This window comes from Petromyzon marinus, chromosome 7, assembly GCF_048934315.1.
Source record: "Petromyzon marinus isolate PM22_M1 ecotype Great Lakes invasive population chromosome 7, UKy_Petmar_22M1.pri1.0, whole genome shotgun sequence".
Lineage (NCBI taxonomy): Eukaryota > Metazoa > Chordata > Hyperoartia > Petromyzontiformes > Petromyzontidae > Petromyzon > Petromyzon marinus.
Genome location: NC_133673.1, coordinates 10,322,107 through 10,331,491, shown reverse-complemented (window position 1 = coordinate 10,331,491; position 9,385 = coordinate 10,322,107). Strand labels below are relative to the sequence as shown.

Below are 9,385 nucleotides of genomic sequence, written 5' to 3'. Positions count from 1 at the left end.
TGACATGAATCCATCTTGTAGACGGAGTGCTCTTGCTAATAATATTGTATCTGGAAACCCAGTCTTGTTTGTTCAACAGGCCTGACTGCTGATGAGACCAAAAAAGGTAAAAACCAGGCCGGCATTTGCTTCTTTAAATGAATGCTGACGGGAATTGGTCTGGAATGCTCATAGGCTGATCAACGAATATTTTAACGTGGAATGAAGAATGGAAGTTGAGTTATATTTTACCATTAATAAAATATCGGTGACCTTTCAGCAGATGACCACGTTGAAAATCTGAAGATGTTTATTTTTTTACACAGATTTTATATTGGTAAGGGTGCAACAATGCATTGATTTGTGGATTTATGCAGCATATATTCTCGCGCCAAACAAAAACGCACATGTAAGAATTGATGTTTTTCAATTTGTATATGTTGTATGTGGGGGAAGAGCGGTGGTTAGCACATTGTGCCATTTACCCGGCTATTTTGATGTATTTCCCGGCCGTGGGTAGTAACTTCTCTGTTGAGCCTTTAACCGATAGTGGTATAAAACTGTTGCTGTGATTTCATTGTATACATCAACCGAAAATGCTATTTGATCAATATATTGTTGCAGTTATCCGATGTTTTGTAGTGCGCACAGGAAAATATACTTTTAAATGTGACATTTTGTTGCCAACAATAAATATTTTTTAATACTGCACTGCCATTCTTTTCCTTAAACTTCACAGCGAGCTAACATTGAAAAACTTGGAATATATAAACCAAGCAACGGCAATAGTATACAGTGGCCTGGACAAAATTGCACATAAATATCCTGCCATGGGTCCTCCGCTCCAGGAAGGCATCACAGAGGCTCAATGCTAGGACCAAGCAATACATTGCATAAAACACGCTGTTTTGTTAGGTAACCATAGTCACTATGCCGGCAACCAAATCCAGCGCATACTTCAATTACTTGGATTAAATCACAATGTTAAAACAACAATCATTTACGGTCCTTTTGTCAAGCCACTGTTGGACGAAGATACTGCCCACACCGTGGCAGTCGTGGTGTGTTTAACTATATTTGACCATGGCAGTCACTGCGGGATCTTACAGCGGATGCCCACAGCCAGTGCAATGATATGGAATCGAGCTCAAGATAATTGGGGACATAATAAAGTGCGCAAATCACTGCACCACCAGGATATCTAAAAAAAATAAGGTTATTTAAATAAAGGCAAATTCTACTTTTGCTAAAAAGCAAAACCCACCACGGTATGTTACCACCCATGATACGAACTTGACTCTGCAATCGTTTCACCGCCATGGTCAGTGCGGGAGGGGAGGCCCAGGACCGATTTAAATAATCACGATGTAACACGATTTTTGTTCCTGGGTAGTAAGTGTTGTTTTCTAATTGCTTATGCCTCAAAAGTATAGAAAATGGCTATTATTATTCCCCACAAACTTTGTTTTTGTGACCAGGACTTTATGTGAAGGAATGACACAAATGCACACCACGTTTTCTCATCGAAAATAGGTAAATTTCAAAATATCACTGTCCTAGTCACGAAGCAAAGTTTGTGGGGAATAACAGCCATTTTCTGTACTTTTGAGGCATAAGCAATTAGAAAATAACACGAACTACCCGGGAACAAAAAAAAAACATTTTCTTGTTACACAGTGATATTAATGGGAACTTTTCCTCAGCCACGGCTGGGAATTGAACTCCGGTCGCTCGATTCGCGAGCTGTGGTGCGCTCCCCGCCGGGCCCATCGCCCCACGCGGTCGCGAAGTCGCTGCGCGTTATCATTTCACAGAGGCAGTCCACAGGACACCTCGTGGCCGGAGTCTCTTGTGGCACCGTGGGGCTAGAGCGCAGCCTCGATGCCACTCAATCCCCACCCGCACGCTCTTCCCCGCTCATGAATAATTCAGCAAAGTGAGCAAGCTGTCGTCGGCGGCGAGGCAGACGGGTCGAAAGCTGATAATTACAGTCTGGAGCATCTGTCAACACAGCGGCTGGCCCAGGGAAGGACTGGCAAGAAAACAAATGTGCCCCGTCTTTGCAAGTTAAGAGAGCGTGGGCAATGCTCTGAAGGGTAAAAGCAAGGCCTCATTGGGGCTCGGTGACTTTTATTTTTGAGAGACCACAAAGGTTGAACCGGTGTCAAACGAAAAGGCACCTCTGGGCAAAACTACGTCGAATATGCAAAATGCATATATACTTTGCGAGTATATATATTGCACTCTGTAATTGTCCAAAACAGCCCTAGGCAGGTTTTTAATCACATATTTTTTCACCCCCCAAACAGTTCTCGTTGATTATTTATATCCCTAAAAAACTAATTGATGTTTAATCAGAAGACATTACTCATTAAAGTAGTGATATGCTAATTCCAGAATTAACGAATGCATGAATATGTATTATAGCATGGTCCTTTTAACGAATCAGGTTCTTTAACGAATCATTAAATTTCTTAAGAGAATATAGCAGGCCAACTGCGAAGACGGTCTCAGAGGTTTACGTGTTTTCATCCTGCAAAGCAAAAGGGCCAGGGTCCCTGAAAAGCCGCTACTTTGGAGCAGAGGCACAAGATCTCGATTCAATTTCTCTACTCCTTTTTACCATCTCGCTTGCAATTATTTTCGTTTGTTTTCGGATCCATTCCTATGCTTTTGCCTGCTCAATTAACCTGATTTGAACATTCGCATCTTAATTGCCATACATTGCCAGAAATCGTCAAATCAACGCATTGTTTACCTGCCAAGAATAAAGAGCGTGCGCCACACTTCCTGCCCTTGTGTTTGCGTGCCCTGCGTCCGCGTTTGTACGGTCCACGCATCTTCCCGAGCGTTTGCGAGTGACCGCCTCGCTCAAAGCTCTCATTGCTCAGAGTGAAGCAGCAAACGGCCGGCAAGCCGATTGGTGCATCACTCCGCCTCCCTCCTGCATGACAAATTGCAGCGTGGCAGGTGCAGGATCCAACTGCTTCAAACGCAATCTGTGTAGCAACTATGTTATGACACTCAGTCATGTGACATTCTCTTAAGGATGTGCATGCATGCCATCAAATCGGTTTACGTGGCGTTAACTGTTCAATTTGTGTGGGCAGCCGGCAATTCCTACGGAAATTACCAACGTGAGCCATCTGCTGTAAAACGAAGACAAGGCGAAGTCACACCTCTAAAATTGGACAATTATGAAAGTAAATATCTACCTTAGAGTGTTACTTTATCTGGTTAATGATTGATGTGGCGTGTTTAATGATTGAGAGCTTTTGGTAAACCTAATTTCATAATGAAAAGCAACAACCCAATATGTCGAAAGAATAATCTCTTCAATCGGTGCATGTTCCCCACGACGACTTATGCATAATGAACATGTAAATTGACAAAAACATTTACCAAATATGACAGTGTGCAAAGAAGCACATTGAGATGCATGCCTCCAAGTATCCTGAGAAATATAAAGTGGAACACATGGATCAATGAATAAACACAAATTATAGACATCAGGGATGGTGGTCCATGATGGTATTAGCAGCCAAACCAGAGACACAACTTGAGAGGATCACCACCACGGAGATGGAACAATAAGATCAGCTCAGGTACAGGAGTTAGATGGGTCGTGGCATCCTATGACCGACAGGAATGCAAACCGTATAGGGGAAGCCTTCATCCAGCAGTGTATAGAACATGACTGACGATTATTTGTAAGAAGCAATTCTTGCACAAGTCGCGCATCATTAACATAGCGCTTCTATGACACGGATTAATATTGACTTGATGTTGAGTAGTATTACAGCATTATTACAAATATAAACTGGCAGCATTCAACTTTCATTAGCCTCTTAATTTTTTCAGCCCATCGTGTGTGCAAGCGATTGCAGTTTGTGGGCTCCATGACTTTTCCACCTGTATTAAAATTGCCACGCTTATAAATAAGTTGCTTTTATTGACAAAATACATTCTGAGATATTTTTTCCCACTTCCTCTTGAGTTTGATGTTAATTAGCAGCTCGTTGAACTGGTGAGATTTCGAAGGGGTGAAAGCTCTCTGCATTTACTTTCCAAACACGCCACAGCGCCGTGGGTGGCTGCCGAAATCAGGTGTCATCAGGGGCTTGATTAAATAATTAGTCGTAGCTTCACGCGGAAATGTCCGGCATGCTGTGCATCTTTCTTTATTCCAACGCCTTCCATAAAATGTAATTCTCAACAAAGTTGTGCCGCGTCTTCAGTGTCTTCCTTGACGTAAACTCGCGGCGCAGAGAGTACCCACGGTTGTGCCGGCAGTCAGCCTACAGATGAAACGGCAGCCGAGTGTGGCCCTGTCACCTCACCACCTCTGCCATTATGGGCCCCATGGCTTGTGCCTGACGTCAGAAGTCGCCTCTTAAACACAGACTGGCCCACTGGATGAGTGCTTTCAATGCCAGTTTTTTTTTGTCACCTGACGATCGTGTTATAGGGGCGCTGCCGTGGTGCAAAGCTTCGCAAACCGAACTTGCAATCCAGAGGTCACCGGCATAATCTCCAGGCGTGGCACTTGAAAAATGGGCAAGTTTCCCAAAATCCCCTCGCCTCTGTCCACCCAGCAGTATAAATACGTACATCACAGTTAGTCCATCGGAAGGCAGGGTATGGTGGGGTAAAATGTGAGTACTCCCACTTTTAATCAGCATGGAAGAGTAGACCAAATACCCTCCAGAGGGGCTCCATAGAGTTCTCTCGAGTTGTACGTATGTGTGTATGTTGAACTTCTTTCGCACCGTACGTAGCCAACCGTGCTAATTGGAGGTGCGAGAAAAGGACAACAAAACTAAACAAAAAAATGAATAAAAAGTTGAGGCCCTTCTGCCAGCAGTCACGTGAGCAAGCTATTTCATGGCGGCTGTACCTTTTACCTTATGCCATGCATTAATTCTATGCAGATTTTGTGACACAAGTGTACGTCATCAGTTTTTATGCCGATTCCGTTCCAATAACGTGCGTCTACGTAGGTGTACATCATCGGAAGTAAAAGGCCATGCGGGACGGTGTGTGCCACAGTTTGGCGCCAGCTATCATAGAGTGCGGTCGTCTCGCTACAGTTCCCTGCGGTGAGTACAATGTCTTAAAAAAAAAACAATGGGGATATGCCTCTCTAAGTAAAACAATTAACATTAACCACTTGCGCATTCTGAGATTCAGCGGTGAACTGGGCCCAACCCTGCAACTTACAGACGTCTCGGAACGGGAAAGGGTTAAGGAGCATCACCATGACATTATAGGGATGTCCGTTTGACCCCAAAATGCTCTGGTGGGCTCATCGCGCCTTCACTGGTACTACTTGTCCTGACCTCTCGCAATTACCCTGCGATTCAGATAGAAAAAAAAATATGCAGCTCATTGCACAGATGCCCAGGACTCAGAGACTTAGCGCATCGCGTAAGCAATAAACACGTCACGTCAATGACAGAGCGTTTTCTTTGCAGTAGAACTAAAAGTCAACGTGTGCCAAGGGAGTTTCAAGGGTAACTGTCACAGACAAGGGTCGGAGGTTCTTTCGTTGTTTGCCCTCCCTTGGGTGACTGTACAAAATGGAGAAAGAAAGAAAAGGCAACCGAGTTTCTCATACTCAACATTTGTTTTGGAGGCGGACAGCTCCGCTGGGCTCGAGAGGAGGCAATGTTGCTGTGGCAATGCGTCTACTTGGGCTGCCAAAGACCTTGGTGCATTCGCCAAAGGAGTAAACTTTTCTGGCATCTCCGTTGAGCTCTCTCTTGAGCCAAAAAAAAGAACGATCGCTCACCGTCTTCATCCCCCTTACAACAATCGCGACAAAACCTTTTGCCACGTTGTGCTACCCGCAGATGCCCTTTAAAGTGCAAATCTCCAAAAAAATAAGAATAGATAAACAACAGCTTATATTTCATTTAGTTTGTTTTAGGTGTAATGGTTGGCACAAATCCAAGGGTCTCCGGTTTGATTCCATCTCGCGGTGCCGCAGCTTAAACAGTGACGCCAGTTTCTTAAATCCCACCTCTGTCCACCCAGCAGTGCAAATGGTTTCAAAGCAGTGAATCGATCGGCAGTTCACGTGTGGTTAGGTAAAGTGTGGGTACTCCCACTCCTTCCAAGATGTGTCGTCAGTGTGGAAGAGTAGACCAAACACCCAATAGCGGAGTTCTCTAGAGCTCCCTCTCATGAAGGCCCTTCCGCAGCAATGGCATATGGGTAAGCAAGCGCAGGTGTGCATAATAATAATATATATGTACATATATTAAAACAACTGAAACTATGTAAACTACAATGATTATTAAATTTCGATTTGGTATGTAAACTCCTTTGTTAAGGCGCTTTACTTCTCCCATCCAGCTTAAAGGACGCTGCGAATCTTAGCAGCGTTCATTGAGAGCGCTGTCGTCCCGACAGTTCTGTTCCTTCACCTGAAGAAGGCTACTTGTGTTGTGGCCGAAACGTCGTGAGAATTTTATTGTCTTATTTTGTTTTGTTTTATTCTAATTCTACGTGACTTTACCGAAAGCACCAAGAAGATACAATGATTATTATTATTATTTGATTATTGTACAACGTTGTTAAATACATTTACAGAAGTTTTTTTTCTTTCTGTAAGCTTCACCAAGAGGGCTTTGTGTTCGTATTTCACAGTATTACTTATTCATTGGAAAGCCTGGGTTATTTATTATATCAATTAAAGAACTAAAACACCCCCCAAAAACTTTTAATTGCTTCATAATACTTTGGCATTAAACATACTCTCGTGTATCCTGCACACAATGCAACTGCTGTCATGTTCCGCACAGAGCGATTCCACTTCTCACGCTTGGCACAACGTCGCATTTGTATCCTGTTGATTGAAATGTATTAAATAAATGTTTTCATAGCCCACAAACCGGACGATAAGCAAACCGTCCAACGGGGGATTTACCGGTGGCATCTAATCCATTGCCAGGTCCGGTGAACTTGACTCCAAAGCACAACATGAGTACCCCCCCTCCCGCCCATGACTTCACATCTTTGGAACGCTCTTTAAAGCCAGTGTGGATTGACAGTTGCCTTCCCACCCCCTGATTTATTTGGTTTGACCTACAACTCTTTCTGCAGAAACTGCGGTTCGTGTCACGTTTTGATCGATGGCCTGGGAAAATGGATAAGTTTCAGGCATTAGAAGGTCGCGCAAGCATCTGTGTGCGTTACACGGCCTCCTTTACCCGCTTGCGGTGTTTCGTAATGTCGAAAACCGAAGGTAAGAAATTGAATACGTTAATTTCATCGTTGCTGATGCTGCTCGTCAAACTTGAATTGTTATTTCAATCATAAATAATGAAAGTGAAAAGTTTAACTGATAAATAATTCCATTATTAAACTGACATGATAAATTGATGTCTTCTGTATATGCTAAACAAATGTTTCTTGGTAACACGTGCATTTAAAGCAACTTGCTTCATAAGTTATTCGACCAAAAGAACTGTCTCACATATATAACAAAGTATTATGTTTTAAAATACCAAAGTGTAATTCAGGTTATGAATGAAAAAAAGATGCAATGTGCTGTATTGCAAAATCTATAGCTGAAGAATGACATAACCTAACACTTAAAACATGCAAATGTAAAACTTCGTTTCTCCTGTTAATGTTAGTCCACCACTGGAAGTACGTATTTACTCATTAACGTTATTATAAAGGTTAAAGCACGCATACGTACAAAGGGCACAAGATGCAAATGATCAAATTAATCTCACAAATGGATTAGCTGCAGGCTTTAATTAAACCACGGTGCGAGGCATTTTGCTTTGCGGCTTCTGAAAACAATAAGAACCCTCCCTGAACCTTCCTGTCAGCAATCGGAACAGGAATTGGTGGCTTAGATGTTGGACATGAGCTCACCTCCGAGCTGACCCTGGCCCCTGCTGGAGCTACATCACATACACAGTAAATGTCAAGGCACGTACAGCTGCCAATGGAGAGAAGCCTGACCATGCCGTCCCATCTGTAAGCTTTCGAGTCTCATTAAAGTCTTTGCGAGAGACGCCCAAATTCATGTTTTCACCACTGCCCTCATTATCCCTCGAGTCATTCTTTATTTGCTGCATCGTGAGAATCTTCAAAACGTCGAAGCGATCATCTCGAGTCTTTCGAGCGCTGAAGCCAAAGTGGTGATACACCGTGTCGAGGCATTGTATGCAATTATTGTACGTGGATAAGGAAGACAACTATTGACCAAAGGTAGGGTTGAACAATGAATACGATCTGCATGTAGTGAAGGGATGTACCGGATTGTCATTGTGTAGGGCTTAGCCTGGCCTCGTGACGCAATGACGTGTGGTTTGTGTGGCTAGCAAAAGGAAGTTTGCAAGTTCAAATTCTCTTCAGGGGTAGACTTAACCCTTCCTTCCTCTGCTGTGATAAACTCAGTAACACCCTGTGGTGAAGTCAACATTGGTTGTCCTATGGAAATCCTTGCCCCAGTATAGGAATGTGGAATTTTCACCACTAGTTCCGTAAACGGGCTAATAGTGCCAGCTATACTTAAGGTAAACAGGATAAACATACCTAAAATATAAACACAGTACAATATATTATTAGAAATATAGACGAATGCTTGGGTGACAGGAATGTCTGAGTACTTTATACAAATCAAAACATCATTTACCGCCTTCCACACGCATTATATCAGTTAGCATCCTCTAGGCACAAATAAACCACACTTAGGTGCAATAATAATGGCTCAAATACAATACTTCACATTCTGTCTCTTTTTTCCATTAGGAACATTTACGCTCAATAAAAGGTGCATAAGGAGGCAGCCGGGAGGTATTGTCTTGGCACAAGGGTCACTGAGAGCACGGAACGCACCACTGTATGGATGGCTTTGGATTCCACCGATCCACCTTAGTTCACATTGCCAACAACCCTATTCGCCAATATTATTTTTTGGTGACACACAAAGCAATATGTTTGCCAATATGGCTCTACGCCATACGGGAGAGAGTGTACAGGATTTACAATGCGTTAGTCCATGTCGGCATACCCAAGTATAGTTCTTGTCATAAACATCACCAACATCACTGATGGATTAAGACCTCCCCACGTTGCCGCTGTTCTTCGCGGTCCCACAATACCATGATACATCATGCTCCTGGGGCCCCACGGTGGCGATATGTTAACTACCTCACCTGGTATACAGAAGATTTTGAGTTTGATTCTGACCCGAAAGCCTGTATATTTGGAGTTTGCGTACTCTCCCCGTGGTCGTGTGGATTTTACTCTGGTCCTCCGGTGTTTCCATCCACATTTAGAAGCATACGCTTAAGAGTTTTTGCCCGCTATAAAGTTCCCCATGACAACCCACTTCGTTTAGCTATCATTTGTGGCCAGGCCAAATCTGAAAAATATCTATTTA

General features: G+C 43.2%; 1 protein-coding gene across 1 annotated transcript in view; it reads right to left on the bottom strand.

Moving 5' to 3' along the window:
• LOC116939958 (neuron navigator 2) overlaps window positions 1-9,385 on the bottom strand; it is a 271,136-nt gene that overhangs the window by 231,028 nt on the left and 30,723 nt on the right. The window lies entirely within an intron of this gene.